The sequence below is a fragment of the Hemitrygon akajei genome, chromosome 30, assembly GCF_048418815.1.
Source record: "Hemitrygon akajei chromosome 30, sHemAka1.3, whole genome shotgun sequence".
Classification (NCBI taxonomy): Eukaryota; Metazoa; Chordata; class Chondrichthyes; order Myliobatiformes; family Dasyatidae; genus Hemitrygon; species Hemitrygon akajei.
Window position 1 is genome coordinate 16,142,583 of NC_133153.1, and position 23,373 is coordinate 16,165,955.

Here is a 23,373-nt window from a genome sequence, read left to right on the forward strand (position 1 = left end):
TGCATGCTTCCCGATGGGATCAGATTCATTTGGAAGCAGCTTCCAACATTCCAACAGGGAGACACTAGACTTACACCCACACTCCTTGTGGTAGCCAGGCAGCAGCAACATATGTTAAATGTCACGGCAGGGAGACAGTAAGGAGGGAGCTCCTAGGTTCATAGAAGGTGTCATGGAAGTCCTGAGGCGGACGTATCAGAAGGGAGATCCTTTGAGCTGGGCATGAGGAGAATATGCAGAGCCACCACATGAAGATCTGGTATTGGAAGTGAGTCCTGATATGAGAATCTTCATTGTTTTGAGTAAGGTATAAATAACATTTCATGACCTTATGAGATATCGCTGAAACATTGATAAAAAGAGCTACTAAGGTACCTGGACCAGGGATTTACTCACTGTTATGTTATAGTTGGTGCAGAAGGTCCTGTTTAGGAGGTATGTGAGTATTAATATCTATATAGTTTTGCTGCCGCAGGGTTCCCAGGGCTAATGCCATGGAGATATGTGACATTCTGCAAGAAGACATTCAACCATAATAAAGTTAGCTCTCTTAATGAAAATCAGGGCCACGTTGACTCCTATCAATGATCCAGATCCTCTTGTCAATTGGTTAAAGATTTCTATGCCAGCCAACTCAGAGTGAAGGGTGTGGCCGTTAACGGCTGGAGTGTGAGGAGTGTCACTGTCTGGACTGGGGATAATGACTTGGCAGAGTCCTTTTGCAAAGCATCTCTATATCAGGGAGTTCTTGATGGGACATCTAGTCAGTGGAACCTTTGTGTTGCTTCCTGGGGTTGAAAGGAGTTGGTGTCCTGCCAGACTGCCCCCTCTTGTTTTTCTGCTCCTTTGGGATCTCGTTCTCCTGGTTGCTCTTCCTCCGGCATCGGCCACAGTCTGGAGCACTGCACGGTGAAATCTCTACACCAGTCTGCACTGGACAGCTCCCTCAGACTGATCAGCAACACACACAAAATGCCGGTGGAACACAGCAGGCCAGGCAGCAACTGTAGGGAGAAGCACTGTCGACGTTTCAGGCCGAGACCCTTCGTCAGGACTAACTGAAAGGAAAGACAGTAAGAAATTTGTTTCCCCCTCCCCCTCCTACTTTCAAATCTCTTTCAAATCTTTCCCTTCAGTTAGTCCTGACGAAGGGTCTCGGCCCGAAACGTCGACAGTGCTTCTCCCTATAGATGCTGCCTGGCCTGCTGCGTTCCACCAGCATTTTGTGTGTGTTGCTTGAATTTCCAGCATCTGCAGATTTCCTCGTGTTTCCCTCAGAATGATGCAAGGCCCCACATCTTACTTTTAAAAGCCTGGTGGTGTGCTTTTACAATGATATTGGGGCTTGCACTGCTCCCACTGTAGCAGAGCTCTATAGCTCTGATGGGGCTACTAGTTGGCTTTGGGAGCCAGACAAGTTGAGAGGTGGTCTTTAACCATATAACCATATAACAATCACAGCACGGAAACAGGCCATTCCGGCCCTCCTAGTCCGTGCCGAACTCTTAATCTCACCTAGTCCCACCTACCCGCACTCAGCCCATAACCCTCCACTCCTTTCCTGTCCATATACCTATCCAATTTTACCTTAAATGACACAACTGAACTGGCCTCTACTACTTCTACAGGAAGCTCATTCCACAGGGCTTTACCTGCCCCTGGATCCATCTCTACAGATAGGGCTGAACTGCAAGATGTTTGACAGCTCAGTCTCCTCAGAATCAGAATCAGGTCTAATATCACTGGCATATGTCATGAAATTTGTTGATATGTGGCAAACTGTGTATTCAATAAGTAAATCTATATAGATAGATAGATTTGCTTATTGAACTCAGTGTTTATTATTGTGTATTGCAATATACCACTGCCACATAGCAACAAATTTCATGACATACGCTGGTGACATTAAATCTATCTGTATGGATCTCTCTCTCATATTTATATATAGATAGATAGGTAAAAAGTTCAGTTCAAATTGCATTTATTATCAAAGAATGTATAAATTATACAACCTTGAAATGAAATAATCTGTGCAATAAGAAAGTAGTGACATGGTGTTCATGGGTTCAGTGTCCTTTCAGATGTCTGATGGCAGAGGAAGTGCCATCTTGGAAGTAAGGTATTCACCTCCAGGGATTTTATTATCGAATCATGGCCTCCTAAGCACTAACAGAAATCTTTAACCAATTGACAAGGGGATCTGGATCATTAATAGGAAACAACATGGCCCTGATTTTCATTGTGAGAGCTAAAATTATTATGGCTGAATATCTTCTTTCAGAATGTCACGTATCTCCATGGCATTACCCTTGGGAGCCCTGAGGCAGAAATACTATATATTGTTTATCCAAGATGTGTTGGAAGGATATGATGACCCTGAAAAGTCTGGTGGTAGCTTGTTTGCAGATGAACATGTTGTGCCCCTTGTCTTGAGGACTGTGACATTCTCTGAATTCCCCATTCGGCACTAATGGTGTTATTATTGTCACTTGTACTGACACTCAGTGAAAACTAGTCTTGCACGCCGTGCACACCCATCGGGTCACTTCACAGGCCACTGAAGTAGAACACGTGAAACGTAACAGCAATGCTCAATAAAGTGTAACAGCTGCAGAGAAGGTGGACAGTGAAGTGCAAGATTGTAATGAGGTAGATTGTAAGGACAAGATTCCATCTTACCATACTAGAGAAGAATTTAATACTCTTATTGTAACATGGTAGAAGCTGTACCTGAGCCTGGTGGTATGTTCTTTCAAGCTTTTGTATTTTCTGCCCAATGGGAAAGTTGAGAAGAGGGAATATCTGGGATGTATTATGGGTACCCACAGGTGTGTGGGGCTAACCAGTTGTGTTACCATGAATGCACCCATGGAACTCAGCAGTTAACTATTGGAGAAAACACTTCCTGCCTCTTCATGTAAACTCTCTGGACTTTGGATTTGGTTTCTTAATGTTAGCATGGTGTTAATGTAAATTGTGATAAAATTGAGCAGTCTGCATCTGGTCATAGACTCACACAGCAATGAAATCAGGCCCGTCAGCCGCCACGTCTATGACACCATGACAGCCATTTGCACTAATCCTACTTTAATCTCACTTTATTCTCCCCAAGCTCTCATCAATTCCCACCCCCCAGATTCTACCACTGAAGACACACAGGCTGGTAGACAAATCAGTACTCAGTTCAAACAAACAATTTGCCTACCGGCCTGTATGTCTTCAGGTTGCCGAGGTAAACTCATACTGCCACAGGGAGGATTTGAAAACTTCACTCAGACAGGGGTTAGGATTGAACCTGAAGTTCTGGTGGGGCAGTGTGATTAGCAACACAAAATTATGTTTGTCATGAAACTGTTCAGCAATGATGGAAAATCTCCAGTGGGGCTGTAGGAATGTCAGACACTGGAAATTTGGTGCCAGCACAAGATACAGTGCATGGGCGCCACAACAATCAGAAACAATTGATATGGTGATCATTCTGATTGATTCCGGATCAGTCACTGACATATGCTATGCAATTTGTTGTTATTTGGCAGCAGTACGATGTAAGTCATAAAACATTGCCATAAGTTACAAAGGTTGGCATGGTAGCATAATGGTTAGCACAATGGTTTACAGTACAGGCAACCAGGGTTCAATTCCCGCCACTGTCTGTAAAGAGTTCTCCCTGTGGCTGAGTGGGTTTGCTCTGGTTTCATCCCTCTGGTTGGTAGGTTAGTTGGTCATTGTAAATTGTTCTGTGGTTAGGCTACAGTTAAATCAGGGGTTGCTGGGCAGTGGGAGGGCCTATTCTGTGCTGTATCTCAATAAAATATAAGTAATGAAAGGGGTTTATGGGTTTATGGACTGTTCAGAAATTAGATGGCAGAGAGGAAGAAGCTGTTCCTAAAACATTGAATGTATGTCTTCAGGTTTCTGTACCTCTTCCCTGATGGTAGTGATAGTCTTGCTATAGGTACTGTAAATTCTAAAAACCACGTGCTCAAGAATATATACTCTAGGCTGATGTGTATAGTGCAGAGCAAATGGAAGACGCAAGAAGAGATTCTGTATATGCTAAAAATCTAGAGCAGCACACACACACAAAATGCTTGAGCGACACTCATAAAGCCAGCGACACAGCCCAAAACTTCGACTCTTTATTCCCCTCCAAAGATGCTGCCTGACTTGCCGAGTTCCTCCAGCACTTTCAGTGCATCTAGAGCAAACAGAAGTTTGGAAAGTTCTCCATAGCCTGATCTGATAACTATCGGAAATAGAGATTCTGAGAGCAAAGTCAACTGCTCTGCAATCTAAATTAATGACAAGTATGTGCTTTGGTAAGAGGAAAAACAATGGGTTGCATTTTAATTACTGAAGTACTTGTAAAGCAATAAGCATTTTAACATTGGTGATCATATACTGTTTGGATGGAGTCCCAGAATATTATTAAATCTCCAGCACTGTTCAAGGCTAGAAATTACATTAGAAATATTCAGCAGTTAATAAAACCAGGCTTTGTGTTTTCATTTATATTACACTAGATATTGGTATCTGCACATGTTGGATGAAGCATATTTCATGTGAGAATCCCTATAAATAATTCAGATTGTCTGACGCTCCAGTAAAGTTTTGCACCATTGCTTTACTATGTTAAAGGGGTTTTTATAAAGGTCTGTTACTTCTGAACAAACTGCACTGCAGTTTGTCATAGAAGATTCACTGGCACTAAAAGCTGATAAGCACCATCATCGGCTTGCCTGAAAATATTCTGTTTAGATTTAGCTTGCGTTGTTTAAGATCCCTGGACAATGGGAGCAGATTTGGGACCACTGTGATTGGATCAGAATGATGCTCCGATCACGGATGAGTTAGTCCGCTCTGAATGGGAACAAAGTGCAGCTTCCAGCTGTTCATGTGGAAATGTCATCGCCCTCCAGAAAATCAAGGACGTTCATTTACAGTTTGATTTGTGTTTTTGTTTTCCCACCTGAAGGGTTAACATTCACATCCTGTATTCATCTGGCCTGATCAAAGGGTAGAAGGCTGAGGACAACTTGGAGCAACATCTGGAGCTGAGAAGATCTGTTTACTGAGTGACTTGGGTAAGTGTTTCAGTTCTGCTGTGATGAAATTTTATTGTTTTCTCATCCAGAAAATTCACTGAAGCTGTACAAGGAATACTCATTCTCTGACTTTTTTGTAGATCGGAATGATCACAAATCACTGTTAGAACTTCTGCTTAGATTCATTCTGTGATAACGTCAGCATTTATGAGGTCAAAATCGTGGCAGGTGAATAACTGGACAGGAAGACTCAGACTGATGCTGATGACCAGCATAAACTTGACCTGTGAGCAGTCTGGCTGATAGAAAGTTGAACTTGTAACCTGATGGGGTTGTTTGTACTTTTTTATCATTTCCACTTTGATAGTTTGCTCCAAAAAGAGTCGACAGAAATGCTGGGAAAACATAGCATTCTGCCCCAGAGGATAAATTCCAAGATCTAACAGATTAGATACTTTTTTCCTTTTTATCAAGGAGTCAAAAATGAAGAGATATCATCATAAAATCAGGAGGAACATTTGTCTTCAACAAAGTGGGTTTCAGATATGTGGAGATCAGTTCTCCAGGAGGAGAAATATGGGTGGGTCATTTGGAGCTCTTAAGTCTGAAGTTGATATATATTATATTTTAAATATTATACTGATAAGTATTTGTCAGACAAGGATATGGAGGGATAGGGATGTAGGGGAATAGGTCATTTACTTGATTGACTAGTGAGTCAATTTGAGGGGCTGAATGGCTTTCCACTATTCCCTTCTCCACCAGGATGTTGTACGTTTGCAGTCTCCAGAGATTCCTAGTATCTCAGTTCTCTGTAAGTGCATATTATAATGATGTCTGCTGCATTCAGCTCGCTGGAATGGAAGGGAGAACAGAGCATGTCACTCTGTCTTGGCCTCACATGCGCTCCAGTAGGCTGCTGCATACAGATGTCCCTCCACAAAGGGATGTTTTAAATTCATGTGGTGGCAGGTGGAGAGGGAGAATTGAGCCATGGATTTCTGCTGCGTGTCTCCCATACTCCCCACCCCCAGCACCCAGGCAACCTGTTCCCTGCCTCCTTCCACTCCCAATGCTAAGAAGGCTAATGCCCGCAATTAACGGGAATAAACCGTGAATATGGGGGAAGGGAAAGATCCAACTAACTCGCTTGGAATATTACAGAGAGAATTTTTCTGTAAACAAGCACAAAATAAATGTTGTTCTACCACTCCCCTCCACCCAACCAAGCTTAAAAATTCCCAGCTGTCGACTTCAGACTTTATTACAGATTTTAAAATGCAGTAGTCACTGAAAGACGAGGAACGAAGGGGAGGTTAATTGCAGTGGAACACAGCCTATTTACCATAAATCCTCCTGATGCAATATTTTACGGCACATATTTAAATAATCTTTGTTTTATGAGTTATCAAAACTGGATCATTCTATTCTTGACCTGAGACAGACGATTTGAAGATTACAGAACAGGCGACTGAAGTCATTATTGATTGTTTGCTTAATCTGCATTGCAAAACCTTAGCAGGAGTCCGGTGTTCAATACGGAGCATTGCACTTAAGAAGGTGTGGAGTGGATTTTCGGGGATGATACCTCAGATGTGCAACTGTGGTTCTCTAGAAAGAGTGGAGAAACTGACTTTGTTATCCTTCCTGTCAAGGGGGGGGGGGGGGTGATGGGATTTAACAAAGGTGTTTACTTTTATGTAAATTATTAGGCATGATCAAGAAGAAATTGTTTTCTGAAGTGGGGTTACTAAGAATGTGGGTGAAAGAGTTAGAGAGGAGATGAGGAGACACACGACATGTTGGAAATCTGGAGCAATACACAAAATGCTTGAGGAACTCAGCAGGACAGGCAGAATCAATCGGGGGACGTTTTGGATCAGGAGGAGATGGGGAGGTTTATTTCCTTAATTGTGGTGATCTAGAATGCATTGCTTCAATAGGTGGAGCAAGATGGCTCAACACTAATGTTAAAAAAGTGAATTAGATCAATATTTGAAGGGGGGAAGAAAAGGCAGGCCCTTTGGGAAAGAGCAGGGTGTAGTCAGAGTGGGGCAAGCTTTTCTAACAATTGAGTAGAAACATGACAGGGAAGTAGTCAGTTGGGCTGTAAAATGTAATGCAATGATTATTGTAGAAGTTGCTATCATTCAGGGATAGGAAGCTGCTGGTCCTCCACAGTGTGGCTCATGAAACGTCAATCCCATTTACTTTATTGACAAACAATGGGGGTGGCCAAGGCATGTTTCCTTGGCAACATACTGTTACGTATCCCATAACTGGATCACTTACCAGCAAAAATAGAGAGGTCCGTTGAAGTCTGATGGCACTATCTTTTAGAAGTTTTTATTTATAAAGGGGCACAAAAGTAAGGTTAATACAAACATTCAGATAACATACGTCGTCAATACTCAATCTAAAGCGCAGGTATAGTAATAATCAATAAGAAATAAGCTCGATCGTTGTCTAGGGGTAATATATATTGTCGGATGTATATATAAGTCTCTCGAGGCACTGCAGTTCCACCAGCTGCCGTCTTTTGGGTGTCGCGGTGGTGCACTTTGTTGGAGAGAGAGAGATAGGTATAAAATGGAACAGTTACCCGGCGGGTTTTTCCAACCTTTATGAGTTTGATCCGTTGGAGTCTCGTTGGGGGGGTGGCCGTTCACTTGTGGCCTCTCCTGTAGCTAAAGCCATTCTTTCGTGGTGAGGTCGCCAATCCCAGGCAAGGAAAAGACGCACACGAACCCCCCCACCGGCTGTCGCTATTAAACGCTGTCACAGGATTTCTAGCGTGTCTTCTGGTGCGTCTGGGGGGCCGTCTTTACAACCCCTCTTTTGTCGGAACTCACGGGGTCTCAGATGTCAATCAGGTTGGGATGATGCAATCTCTCTCCGTCTCTCCACCCACGTTGCCCTGAGGGTATACACGTAGTACAGTTCCCAATTCACAAAGGTGTCTCCACGAGACAATGACCACAGTCGCCAGCTTTTGCCTTGCCGTGAAACGAGGGACACCGCACGTATCTTTCTCTTCTCTTGGGTCATTGACCCCCCACTTCACTAGGGCTCTTGCGATTCTCACAAAGGAGGGGGCTGGGATCATAACAATACCCACATTGAGGAATAAATAAACATAAAAATATGTTCAGCATTAATTCTTCATCTTAGTTTGCAAAATACAGCATGTCCCCGAGTTACGAACGTCCAATTTATGAACAACTCGTACTTACGAACAGCCTGCCATAAAGCCTATTATAGTAAAAATTTGTCGGCTGGAGGAAGGAGAACACCGTCCACCATTTTAAGTCAGATCACATTGCCGGTAACACTGTGATGAATGTGTAACTTTGTATTTGGCTTAAATTTTTCTCAGCAAGATTCACCCTGAACCCCCCTTTTCCAGTCAGCACTGCTCCCACTTGTCCCATTTACACTGTCTCAGTGCGGGTGGACTTTAGGACCCCGGGGGGGCTCAGGACCCGCCACCTGTGGCTGCTGCTGAATCCACAGTGTTTCTGTTCTGTTGACAGAAAATGATCACGATTGAAAATAAAGTGGAAATAATAAAGCGATCAGAAAGAGGTGAAACACCATCGGTCATTGGAAAAGTGTTAGGCTACAGTCGGTCAACGATTGGAACAATTTCAAAGGATAAAGTGAGAATAATGGAGCATGTGAAAGGCCCTGCCCCGATGAAAGCTACAATTATTACTAAGCAATGCAGTGGTTTAATTATTAAAATACATACATTTCTTAAGTGTTTTATATGCATAGAAATGTAAAATATATACTATATACTAAGACAAACGTTTGACTAACTGACGCTAAATAATACCTGATGTACCTGTTCTGACTTACGTACAAATCCGACTTAAAGACAGACTTAGGAACGGAACTCGTTCGTAACCCAGGGACACCCTGTAAAGCAATCAATATCTGTCATTGTCAAGAGAAGTTCAGACTATATACACCCAGTGGCCACTTTATAATGTACCTCATTTACCTAATAAAGTGGCCACTGAGTGTATTTTCATGGTCCTCTACTGCTGCTGTAGCTCATCTACCTCGAGGTTCGATGTGTGGTGTGTTCAGGGATGCTCCTCTGCATGTCACTGAGTACCGCATGGTTATTTGAGTTACTATTACCTTCCTGTCACGTTAAACCAGTCCTCTGAACTCTCATTAACAAGGCACTTTCACCCACAGAACTGCTGTCCACTGGATGTCTTCTTTTTGTGCAGCACGCTATTCTCTGTAAACTCTAGACTGCTGTGCATGAAAATCCCAAGTGAACAGCAGTCCATCCCATTGATTCCAACTACCATTCCACGGTCAAAGTCACTTAGATCACATTTCTTCCCCATTCTGATGTTTGGTCTGAGCAGCAACTGGATCTCTTGACCATGTCTGCATGCTTTTATACATTGAGTTGCTGCCACATGATTGATTAGATATCGGAATCAGAATCAGATTCAATATCTCCGGCATGTGTCATGAGATTTGTTAACTTTATGGCAGCAGAACAATGAAATACATCATCGTGGCTATCCCTCGAGGTCGAGCATGATGGTCTTCGTTCCGTTGATCTAGCACGGAACGAAGACGCCTGTGCGTGTATTTGTTTAACGTGTACTTAATGTTGCACTCCAAGAAGCACACGATACTTCACAAATCAACCAACTGATTCCAGTGGCATGGAAACCATGGCGATTGGAGCTGATGGATTTGTCGCAGCCTTCATCCGCCTTCGCAGCCGTTGAGTTCGAAGTAACTTCGTCCGCTTGTTCCACCGTTGAGGTCTTGGTTGGATTGTTCTTTGTCAGGGACCTCACCCGTGACCTTACCGCCATGGGTGATCCTACCAGGAGCGTAGCTCCAGACGGCATCGCTCTCGGGATCTCAGGACCACACAAGCTTCTCCACCATGACAAGGTGACAATCCAAGGAGAAGGAAAAACATAGTAAGTAAATAAAGAGAACAAAAGCTGAATTATAGTAACTGCATATATTGTATGTTTATTAAATAAAAACTAAGTAGTGCAAAGAAAAAAAAAGCAGAATTAAAAATAATGAGGTAGTGTTCATGGGTTCAGTGCCTATTTAGAAAATGGATGGCAGAAGAGAAGAAGCTGTTACTGAATTGATGAGTGTGTGCCTTCAGGCTTCTGTACCTCCTTCCTATGGTAACAGTGTGAGAGGCCATGTCCCGGGTGGCGGGGGTCCTTAATGATGGACGCCGCCTCCCTTAGGCACCGCTCCTTGAAGATGTCTTGGATACGGTGGAGCCTGGTCCCCATGATGAAATTTTACAAGTTTCTGCAACTTACTTCGATCTTGTGCAGTACCCCCCCCCCCACCCCCCATATACCAGATGTTGATGCAGCCAGTGAGATGTTTCCATCAATGAGCCAGTGTACCTAACAAACTATTATCTTGCTAACTGGAAGTACTGTTAGCATATCATTGCCAAAAACTCTGAAAAGAGCTCATGGGATACATATGCAAGCGTATCATGGCATTCAACGCTATTCCATTTCCATTTAAACCTTGTTGTACGCTTGGAAAAAAGTGGAAAAAAAATAAATGTATTATACTTCTCAACAAGTTTGATGTAAGTTGTACAAAATCTTTTTCAGGAGTGATTTGTTTGTTGCTACAACTGTGTAACCTGTGCTGTCATCGGAGTAGATAACTTTCAACTATTAACTGTTGTGTGCCCATTCGGAAAATATTGAGAACGCATTTTACATGCTGCAGGGATTTCACCTTGAAAGAAAATCATAAGATATAGTTTATCTGAGGAACATTTGTGCATTTTATTTATTCAGCATTGCTGAACTTTAGCTGTCCCTAAATTGATCCCAACATGAATAATTCATTTGTAACATACACGTTTCTGGATATGGTCTGCTAAGAGTCTGCCAGAATTTATCTAATGTTTACTTATGACTAAAAAGCTTCAAGATAAACACCATCAGCTTTGAAGCTGATAAATATTTGCGGCGTTCTTGCCAAATAAATTTCCAGCCAAACTTTTTCTTTAACTCTTTGGTTGTTGCATTTTTTGACAGAAATGCAATTCAGTAGAACATTTAAGGGCATAGGATAAAGATACCAGGTGCTATTGAAAGAACTGTGTTAGACACCTAATCCCTAGTACAAGGTACTGTTTGGGGCATTGACTTTCAGACTGCCCTCTCAAATGGACAGAATGGACCCAAAGGTATTATTTCACAGAATGACAGTGCCAAGATAAATATTTGTTTCAACGACCAGCATAACTAAGGCAGATCAGCTGAGTTTTTCATTGCATCGTGGTTTGTGGAATTTTACTGAATGATGGTAAATTGGTGCATTTCCTGCATGCACTTCAAGCATTGGCTGCAAAGCACATCAGGATGTCTTCTTAATAGACATTCCCTCAGGACCAAGAATTATCTGCTCCCCTTCAGGTTCTGTGGGTTCTGAGGTGGCTGATGGAGCCGATGTTATAAACGTAGGCCCATCCGCAGAGCTGAATGAGGAGATAGGGTGGTGGTTACCTGTGTGGTGATGAACTTCTGTTAGTAACCCATGGTCTCAGTGCTCCCTGTACATGACCCCCAGGTTCCCTGAAAGCCCATCCTCATTTTGGAGGTCAAGAGCTAGCAATTCCCAGCAACTAGTGGGGATGTTACAGCTTTTTGAGATGATGTTGACAATGTTCTCAAACTTCTTCCTCTGTCTGCTATTCTCATACCATGATAGAGAAGGCGTAAATGATGCAGTCCACCTGATACAGCCTGCTAAGCTTAATGAGGAGCTGAGTGCTGGGGGCATTGCCTTGGGAACAGGACATTTACACAGTTTTGATGATATTTCCACTGAATTTTGTGAGGAAAACTTTAGTGTTATCTTTCCAGTCTTTGTAGGTTTTCTAGACCTCAGATCTGGGCAGTGATCACTGCTACTGGTAAGCCATTAGTTTTGGGCCAAGTCTGAAGTCCTGATCTTTAAATTCCTTTTTTTGCAGTTCGTGGTGTACTGAATACTGTGGTGAATTTTACTGTTGATGTCTATCCTTTGAGAGTTGGCCCCTGATTTACGGGTTTTCAATCATGTTTCCTATTATCAGAGTACTGTGTGGTACTGCAGGGCAGGTTTTCATTTATCTAAAAATAAATGTGCCGGTATCGCCCATTTACAGACATGTGACCAATTAACCTACTAACCCGTAGTGTTTGGACTGTGGGAGGAAACCTGAGCACCAGAGGAAAGCCACACGATCAGTTGATCCCCCCGCTATGTCTCCCCTCACAGTCCTCAGCAGCCCTGTGTCCATCGTGGAGAACTTCAGGTTCCTGGGAACCACCATCTCTCAGGATCTGAAGTGGGAGCAGAACATCAGTTCCATCCTGAAGAAGGCCCAGCAGCGGATGTATTTCCTGCGGCTCTTGAGGAAATACGGTCTGCCTCAGGAATTGCTGCTGCAGTTCTACACTGCAGTCATTGAGTCTGTCCTGTGCACCTCCATCATTGTGTTGTTTGGAGCCGCCACCAAGCAGGATAGAACCAGACTACAGCGCACAGTGAGGACTGCCGAGCGCATCATTGGAGCCTCCCTGCCCTCTATTGTGGACCTGTACTCTTCCAGGTTGAAGAAGAGGGCGGGGAACATCATAAAGGACTCCTCCCATCCTGCGCACGGACTGTTTGATCTGCTTCTGTCTGGTAGGCGCTTCAGATCCCTCCAGACTAAGACTAATAGGCATTGGAGAAGTTTTTTCCCTACTGCGGTCACTTTGCTGAACAGTTAACTGCCGGTTAACTGTCGGCTAACTATTACTTGGATTGCACTACCTGTATGTATAATCTATATTTTCATTTATATTTATCATTATTATTGTTATGAGCAGAGAGACAACATCTGCCGGAAGTAAATTCCTTGTATGTGCACAGGTACTTGGCGATTAAAGTCTGATTCTGATTCTGATTCTGATTCTGATAAAGGTTGCAAGTGTTGAGTGTAAGATTCATCACAAGAAAACAAGGAAGGAGGAGCAGAAGTAAGCCACTGGGCTGCTTAAGCCTGCCCGGTCATTTAATACCATTGTGGCTGATCAATGCTGTCCTCAGCCACATCTCTCTGCCTGCTCCCCATAGCTCACAATTCCTCAGTCTCTTAAATATAGACCCACCTCCACTGTAAATAGATCCAGTGATCTGGCCTCCATCACTGGATGCGGGGCACAGAACTCCCGAGATTCACTGCCTGTCTTACATTCTGCTTGAGATAGCGTACAACAGGTAGGATATAATCGCGCATCTGTTCAGTTGGAGTCTGAGGGCTTCGAAGGACTCTGCTTTCAGATGGGCCAACATTATTTCAGTACTGAGTTGATGGAAGTCCTGAAACTCTAATGATGATAGTGCTGGAACACGCTTGTAACCAACGATACTCAGTTTGGGAATTAGAAGGCCTAGTTCATGCTTTACATAAACTGTCCCGGCGAAGTGCCAGCCTTCAATGGAAGGGATGTATCAGAAGACATTTCCCATATGAGAAACATAGATAATAGAGGTAGCAGTAGGTCTCTTGGTCCATCAAAATGATCTACCATTTAATACAATCATGGTTCAATACCATGTTCCTGCTTTTTACTCATATTTCTTGACGATTTGTGTAGTAAGAAGCCCATCTCCTCCTTAAATATATTCAACAATGAGGCCTCTTGCTCTTTTTCGGTGAAATTCATTCTCATTCTCTTGAATTCAAGTGTATAGAAGCCTGGTCAATTAATCTCTCATCTGTCAATCCAACTCTCTCAGGAATAAGTCATATGAACCTTTGATGCAGACCTCCTGTTTTGGGTGTATTCTGTCTTAGGGAGGGTAACCAGAATAGCGCACATGTACTCCAGGTGTGAATCCACCAAGACACTGATAAATCTAGCATTATAGAAGCATAGAAAACCTACAGCACAATACAGGCCCTTCGGTCCACAAAGCTGTGCCGAACATGTTCTTACCTCAGAACTACCCATAGCCCGATATTTTTTTAAGCTCCATGTATCTATCCAGGAGTCTCTTAAAAGACCCTATCGTTTTTGCCTCCATCACTGCCACCAGCAGCCCATTCCATGCACTCTGTGTAAAAAAACTCACCCTTGACATCTCCTCTGTACCCACTTCCAAGCACTTTAATAACAGAGAGTTTCTTGGATGCTTTAAAATCCTTTAAAAGAAGTCTATTACAGGAATGGAAAGCAAATTAGATTCCAGTTGAGATGGGTGATTGTGAAATTTTTTAGATATATTCTTTTGTTATTGAGTTATAGGTTATGAATGCCCAACTACATATGAACGAGCTCCCATACAATATAAAAGTTCTATGTGCATGCGTACGTTCGTTCCTACAAATAGCAGAACTAGTTTCTTCTCATTCTCCACTTTAGAAGTTGTTCTTTCTCGTCAGTACTGTATGTTTTGATGCCGTATATTCTAATAATGTGGCCCTATTGTGTGACTTAAGGACAAAATCAACTCATGGAAACTTGTAAAACTGGAACCTGTTTGTTACCTGGCAAGAATCCTAAGGGTTAATGTAACTGAAGTGTAAAATATATTTTATTTTGGAAATGTGAGGAGAAGCTGTATCTGTGACAGGGAAAGAACAGATTTAGACAAAGAACTGTGGGGGTGGGGGGTGGGAACCCTTATAATGTGACATGCTGTTAAATGTGTGTTCAAACCCCCTGGGACTCAGTTGCATAGCTAATCGACTTAAGTCATCTTTGAGAATATTTTAAATTGTTGGATTTGTTTGGACTGGGCCGGATTGGAATTTTATAAGTAAATGCTTTAATGCTCAAGAATATATATATATGTATGTATGTATTACTTCATATAGATGCATTCCAGAGTGCCTAGTCTGCATGCCCCAAGTGGGATGGGTTGGGATTCTGGATGCCTCTGGTTGGATTGGGTAACAAAAATATTTGATGTCCTCAAACTTGGTTCAGAATGTCCATGGTTAGCTAAGGATTTAATTTTATATCCAAGCAAATCTCTCGTGGAATGTACCGGCTTATGGGGAAAGTGCAGGTTAAATGGGTTATCCTTTTGAAAAGCTAACATAAAGGGGTGAATGGCTTCTGTGTTTTTTATATATACTTGTATTAGTGCAAAGTAATGGCATTGGGTAGACATGGAGCTGATTTAACCAGAGTGGAGATACCTACACCTCTCTCCCAGGTGGCAGCTGGTCCCAAGTAACTCCAGTCTGATGGGCAGTGTATGTTGGAAATCAAGCTCCATGGTAAACTGTGTAACTGCTGAGTGTGACAGACTAACAGGACAGAAGAAGGTATATGGTGCTGTAGCGGTCAACAGAGCAAAGATGACAATCATCAGGTCAGAGTTCCTTGTGTTGATGTCACAGGGTGTAGTTGCTGCCCTGTAAAATGTAAACAGGCTAATACTCTTTGGAAAAAGTGCCGAGGAAATTTGCCATTCATCCCAGTAAATATGGGAACCAGAGACCCATTCTAGGCCACTCCAGTCTGCCATCTGTTGGAGGGCTGAGCTTCAATATCTGCCCTACCTTCAGATCTTTAGCTGGGAGAGCTGGATGCTCCATAAACTAATGGTGTGGATCTGGTGTAAAGTACTTGGTTATCTGATGTCTGGCTTTAGCAACCTATCATGACAAAAAAAATCACCATTTCTAGATGATCAAAGGTCCCCCATTGCCCCATTGAAAAGATTCTGGTGCATTCTGCTTGGCCAGCCATTTCAAGTCTGCGTGATGTAAGCGAGGCATTGTTCTCCAAGGCTTAGAGTTTCAAAGTTAATACATGTTTGTTAAATGTTAAATCACAGGCACCCCAATTAAGTACACCAATCCCAATTGAAATCCATGCAACCACTTTTTGAATGTGTTACATGTACAACAACTAATGTGGAAACTATCAAAAAGATTTACTCATGCAGCTTACTAGCAGTAATATCCAGGTAGATTACAAGAAAATTACATTTGCATGTTAAAATTCAATGTCTGCTCTGCAGTAACACAGATGCTATATGCAAATCATATGCTAATCTGCTGCTGGATATTAAGATAAAAGATGCTGCAATCTTGATAAATAGCAACGCTGAATTTCTGGAAATTGAGTCCTTAATTTTGCTTTAGGAAAGGCTTCCACCTAGACACGATGAACATATTAAATAATTGTACGCTGATTGCTAATGATGTTGGCAGTTGGCATTGCAACAGAGATTGGCAGCTGCATTAAAACTGAGAAATTATCATCTTTTCTTCATTGTTGATGCGTCTAAACCCTGGAACTCTCTTCCATTCTAGCAGTAACTGCTGGAGCATTTTCAATACGAGGACAGCAGTGGTTCTAGAATACGACTCATTCCACCCACTTCCCCCACCCCAGCTGCTTAAGGGCAAACAGGGATGGGAAATAAATGCTGGCACTACTCAGAGTGGCCACCCTACAAAATAGATTTAGATTTGATAAGAACAGGCATGCAGGCATTAGTCAGATTTGGTTGGTCAGGTGTCACTGTCTTCTGCCAGAGTCACGCACATTTGCGTTAATATTCCGGGGAATAAAGTTAACCCATCAATTCCATGGCTGATAACAATCTCTCCTGAACTTTGCTGGCTTTGCCTACATTGATTTCCCTCCTCTTAGAATTAACCTCATTCTTCTAATTTTCTCATTTTTCTCTTTTACTCGTATGATTCATGGATGCTGGAACATCTGTGGAATGGCAGAAGGAGGGGTGGTGGACGTGGGCAGGGAATTATGGCATGGAATGAGAATTGATGTTTCAGAGCTGTGGGATTCTTGTGAAGTCTGACTGATATTGCGCTAAAACTATGGAAGTGCTGCTTAAATATCTCCTTGAATGCCACTGTACCATAACTAGACAGAATACATCATACACTCATTGACCACTTTAGTAGATACGCATCTACACTAATGTAATATCTAATCAGCCAATCATGTGGTAGCAATTCAATGTATAAACACGTGCAACCACGTCATGAGGTTCAGCTGTTGTTCAGACTAACCTTCAGAATGGGGAAGAAATGTGATTTAAGCGATTCTGACTATGGAATAATTACTGATGCCAGACAGAATGGTTTGAATATCTCAGGAACTGCCGATCCCCTGGGATTTTCACACACAGCATTCTCCAGAGTTTACAGAGAATGCTGCAGAAACGAGAAAAAAAAATCCAGTGAGTGACAGCTCTGTGGGCGAACACTCCTTGTTAGTGAGGGAAGTCAGAAGAGAGTGGCCAGACTGATTTGAGCTGACAGGAAGGTGACAGTAACTCAGGTTAGTATGCATTGCAACAGGGGTGTGCAGCAAAGCATCTCTGAATGCACAACACATCGAACCTTGAAGTGGAGGGGCTACAGCAGTAAAAGACTGCAAACATACACTCAGTGGTCACTTAGGCACAGGAGATACTTGATAAAGTGGTCACTGGGTGTATAATCACTTTATAATATATGATGTAAAAGAATAGTAAGGACAAAGGAAACCAAAGGTCACTTTACTGTAGTTCTAAACACTGGGACTTCATTCTCCTGTTAAACTCCTGGATGGCAGTGAGGGTCTGTAACATTTCATAATCTTGAGCCTTTCCCATCGTTTTCTTTAGCGGTCACATCAGAGTTTTTCCCAATCTCCATTGTTATTACTCAGCCCCTGTCTATCTTAAGCTTATCTCATCCTAAGGCTATTTCTCTGTCTGAGGAATTCCCACTAAGGAAATCAGGAAAGAGCAAAGAGTGTCTGCATGGATGGGCATGGAGTCATAGTGGCAAAATGCATGCAAACAGGCCCTTCAGCCCGCTGTGTCCATGCCAACCATCAATTACCTGTACTAATCTGTCGACCACCACTTGATCACCTTCTATGCTTTGATGATTCAAAATACTCCAGATGTTTGTAAATGTTATGCAAACTCTGATTCTGATTCAAGCACTCTAGATATTTCTAAGTGACATGTGTCTATTTCTACCACCCTTTCAGGGAAGTTCCCCCCCCCCCCCCCCATTTTTGGGTGAAAGAAAAGTCCCCAGGTTTCCTTTAGCCTTCTAACTTGTCACCTTAAGACTATGCCACCTGGTATTAGATGTCTCCATTTCAGTCACTGGTCCATTTCCATTGCAGTCACACCCTCACTATGGTGTCGTGACTAGACTTGCACTTGGCACTCCATTTGTGGTCTGATCAAATTTTCTCAAGTTGTACCATGACCTCCAAGCTCTTCGTATCCTGTGCCCCATCTAATGAAGATCAATATCCCTAATGCCTTCTTTGTCACTTTATCTATCTGTGATAAGACAGTAAGAGATGTTTGAACTGGTACTCCAGTATCCCTTGTTACTTAATACTTCCCAGTGCCCTTCTATTCATGGTGTATGTCTTACCCATACCTGACCTCCCAAACTACATTGCCTCACCCTATCATGATTGGGAGCAAAATAAATCGAGGAGCCGTTAAATCTCAATGTCTATCGTATCTCCTCTCATTTATGTGGTGATTGTTATATAAACATCAGTAACCACTTTTTGTGCTCCTTGGTGTTCCACAGCCCAATGTCCTGAAAGAATATCATATTCTTTATCTACTGCTTGGGTATTGCTTATTCACTAAAGACCCAGAGTTAGACAGCATTAACTTCAGTAAGCTTAAGCTAAGAGGCTCCTTACATTATACAAGGGGAAAGTAATGAACTGGTCTTCCCTGCATAGAATTTAATTGTTTATGAGAGCCATGCACTTACTCCATTCCTTTCGAAAGACAACAGAAGCCTGGAACAATTCTGAGGTGAATGGGACAACAGTTGGTGAAAGGGGAAGATTTTAAGTAACATTTGGATGGGAAGAGAGATTAGTAGGAGGCCTTAGGAGGGAATCTCAGAGCCTGGGGCATAAAAGTTGAATAGACAGCCACTAGTGGGGCTTGAGATCACATAAGGCATTGCTTGTGGTGAGTGAGCATAAGATTTAAAAAAGACAAAAGGGGCCTGTCAGGAGGCAGGCTTAAGATTGTTTGATTTATTAGGAAATTGGTAAGGTCCAATAAAATATGTTAGTTTTTTTAAAACTTTATTTTTATTGTTTTGCCAATAACAGAACAAACAGGATAAAAACAAACAGACAGACAGGGTCATCATAGGTGAAGTAAAATCTGTATCTTATAATAGAAAAAACGAATAGTGAAATGGGTTACTTTGCTGTATCAAGGTTAATATGTCCATAATTGTCCTTCAAAGTCTCAGGGGACCTTAAAATTCATAACTCTAAAGTCCATTCTGCAGGTTAGTTTTAAGCAGAGTGGCCATTGTTGGAGTGGACAAGGTTAGAGTGGGGAAGTTGAGGCTTTGGCGAGGAGCTAAGGTAAGCTTCTGGTAAGTTTCTTTCTTATTACAGAAGTAGAGCGGTGGGAATGACAGTCAGGATGGTGGAATGCTCCTATTGTGGGATTTGTAAGACTGGGTACAACTCCAGTATGCCTGGTGACCGCATCTGCAGGAAGTGCATCCAGCTGCTGCTTCTTAAAGACAGCATTTGGGAACTGAAGATGCAGTTGGAGCTGGGTGAACTTAGGGGCTGATTTACAGGAGACACATGAAGGTAGGTAAAGTGCAGGTCACAGGTAACTGGGTGACCTTCATGAGAGGGGAAGGGGTTAGGCAGCCAGTGCAGGATACTGCTGTGGCCATTCCCCTCTATAACATGTATATTGTCTTGGGTACTGTTGGGGGCAAAGACCTAGCAGAAGAAATCTACAGCAATGAGGTCTCTGACACTAAGCTTGGCTCTGTGATTTAGAAGGGAAGGGAAGAAGAGACGAACAGCAGCGATAGGGAATCCATTGGTTAGGGGAACAGACAGAATATTCTGTGAATGAGAATGGGATTCCCGGATGGTATGTTGCCTTCAATGTGCCAGGGCCAGGGAGATCTTGGATCAAGTCCATCACATTGTTAAGGGGGAGGGTGGAGACTGGATGGCTTCTCCACTGAAGCTATATGGGTGGAACTGAGGAACAAGAAAGACGTGACCATATTATTGGTATTATATTATAGACTACCCACTAATCAGCGGGAATTAGAGCAGCAAATTTGTAGAGAAATAGCAGACAATTGCAAGAAAAATAACATTATGATAATTGGTGATTTTAACTTTCCATATATTGACTGGGACTCTCATAGTATAAAAGGAGAGACTTGGATAGAGTTTATCAAATGTGTTCAGAAAAGTTTTCTTAATCAATATGTAGAGGTCCCAATTAAAGAGAATGCGAATTGGGATCTCTTATAACGAAATGAAACAGGGCAGGTGACAGAAGTGTGTCTAGGGGAGCACTTTGGATAGTGAACATAATTCCATTAGTTTCAAGATAATTATGGAACAGGATAGGTCTGGTTGAGATTCTAAATTGGAGAAAGACTAATTTTGATGATATCAGAAAGGATCTGGCAGATGTGGATTGGAATAAATTGTTTTCTGGCAAAGACATGCTTGGTAGTTGGGAGGCCTTCAACACTGCAATATTGAGAGTGCACAGGTTGCACGTTCCTGTTAGAATAAATGGCAAAGCTAACGGGTTTAAGGAACTTTGGTTTTCTCAAGATATTGATGCCCTGCTAAGAAGAAGAAGAAGAAAAAGAAGGAGCAGGCACAGGTAGCAGTGGGCAAATGAGGCACTTGAGGAGTATTATAAAAATAAGAGAACACTTAAGAGGAAAATCAGGGGACTAAAATAAGGCAGACAAGGTGAAGGATAATCTCAAGGGCTTCAACAGATATATGAAGAGCAAAGGGTTAGCAAGAGACAGAATTGGTCCACTTGAAGATCAGCATGATCATGTATGCATGAAGCCAAAAGAGATGAGGCAGATCTAAAATGGCTTCCTTTGCATCCATATTTACTCAGGAGACAGACGCAGAGTCTATAGAACTGAGGCAAAACAGCAGTGAGGTCATGGACCATTATAGAAGAAGAGATGTTTGCTATCTTGAGGCAAATTAGGGTGGATTAGGGCCTGACAAGGTGTTCTTTTGGACCCTGTGGGGGGCTAGGGCAGAAATTGCAGGGTCCCTTCTTCACTCAGATGGTGATGCAAGGGTGGAACGAGCTGACACCAGGAGTGTTGGACGTGAGCTTAATTGGAACCATTATGAGAAGTTTTGACAAGTACACGGATGGGAGGGGTGTGGAGGGCTGTGGACCAGATTGCTGGGACTAGGCAGAATAACAGTTTAGCATGAATTTGATGGCCCAAAAGGCCTGTTTCTATAGTGCCCTGTGTCTCTATCACCCCAGAACTAATGGTGTCCAAATTACCCCACCCTTTGATTTTTTTTTGACTTCTCATTCCTATTCCCACATATCAGACCTCTACTGCTACAATAAGACCATCAGCATGTTTGAGGAGCAACACCTCATATTGATTCTTGGTAACCCCCATTCTGATGGTATGAACATCAAATTCTCTAACTTGTAATAATTTCTCCCTCTTCCCCCTACTCTCTTTTTCTTCATCCCCCATTCTGGTTCTCTTCTCACCTCTTCTCTTCTCCTCACCTGCCCATCACTTCCCTCCTCTGTCCTTCCTACTTCCCTTTATTTCATGATCCTCTGTTCTCTCCTATCAGATTCCTCCTTCTTTGATCCTTTACCTCTTCCACCAATTTTATGACTTCATCCTTCATCTCCCTCCTAACCCATTTTCCTCTTCACCTGGTTTCACCTATCCTATGCCAACTTGTACTCCTTCCCATTCCTCCCATCTTCTTAGTCTAGCTTCCCTTCCAGCCCTCAGGGTCTCGGCCTGAATTTTTGATTGTTTATTTCTCTCCATAGATGCTGCCTGACCTGCTGTGTTCTTCCACATTTTGTGTGTGTTGCTCAGGATTTCCAGCATCTGCAGAATCTCTTGTGTTTATAATTTGCAGTTCTTTTGGTCTGATTGCTATAGCCTCCACATAAGTGCCCCCATATGTCTATTTTTCTTGCAATATATTTTGCAACTTATGCTTCTTATGGTAGCATACCTTCATTATAGTAGGGCTGTGATGCTCATCAAAGTATGACAGTAATAACTTTGTAAGATAAGGCCACTGTAGTCTTTAGCCTGAAGTGATGAGAGTGTAATATTTTCAAAGCACGACAAACAAGTGTAGCATTTCCCAATGCTGTTTGACCAGAATTACAGAGAGAACAATAATAGACTTTAAAATGATGGGATTCCAAAATGTCTGTAGCGTAATTCCAACAGATGTGTATGGCTTTAGCTGAACGCAAGAATTATTTTTGGTGTGCAAAGCCTCATTTTGAGTTGAAAACCAAAAAAAAAAGTCCTGCAGATACTGGAAATAATGAAATATTAAAACTATTTATTGCTCTTCACAGATACTGCCTAATCTTTTGAGTATCTTCAGTACTGCTTTTATTCCCAATTTTGCCATTTGCTTTCAATGAAATCTGCATTGTGCTGCACTCTTAATGTGGAAAATTGTCCCAAGAATCTTCACAAGTGTTAAGAATAAATAGATTCCAAACTGCAAGAGATATAATCAGCAAATGTTGCACACACTCAGCAGGTTGGGCAACATCTGTGGAAAGAGAAACAGTTCAAGTTTCAGACCCTGAACCCATCATTAGAACAGAGAGAGATATTGGTACAAGGAGTCAAAAATTTGTCAGAGGTTTTAGAGGGTAGTGGTGGAGGGGTCCAGTAAAGAATATCCAAAAGTTAAACAGTAATTGACCATTTCATTGTGATGGAATTAAGGCAATAGGTGACATGCTTGGAGTGTTTGAAAGTTTGGAGGAGCACAATGATCTTCTCTGATATTCTCTCTTCCGCTTCCACTGGAGGGGAGTCACAGCATCGTTTGAAGGACACAGTGGACTGACCATAACTCCTGAATGCTAACTAGATATCCAGTGGATTACCAATTGTATTGATTATACAATTAACTCAGATTTTTAAATTGGTGACCTGGCGTGTGTTCCAAGCACTCAGAGTAATTTGTATCTATTGTTCGTTGTAAATCATGGTTCTACACTAGCTTGCACTCTTGGAAGCTACATCAAATCTCCCCTTGTTAAGGGTCCAGCAGATATTTTCCAGATACTTTTATGATTAGTAATAAAAACTTTCAAAGGAAATACAAAGTACACCCCAGTATTTTAACGCTCCAATGGAAAATCTCCCAGGTGATATTTACAAGAGAGTCCTAGAGATGGAATTTTACTTTGAGTGTAGAGTGTGAGTGTGAGTCGGTGTGTGTATGTG

General features: G+C 42.3%; 1 protein-coding gene across 2 annotated transcripts in view; it reads left to right on the forward strand.

Annotated features, from left to right (window-relative positions):
• Positions 1-23,373, forward strand: part of sema4ba (sema domain, immunoglobulin domain (Ig), transmembrane domain (TM) and short cytoplasmic domain, (semaphorin) 4Ba) — a 432,540-nt gene that overhangs the window by 150,393 nt on the left and 258,774 nt on the right. For both annotated transcript variants that reach the window (XM_073033035.1, XM_073033033.1), the window contains one exon: positions 4,976-5,084. The gene's annotated coding sequence lies outside the window, so the exon portion shown is untranslated. The remainder of the gene's footprint in view (positions 1-4,975; positions 5,085-23,373) is intronic.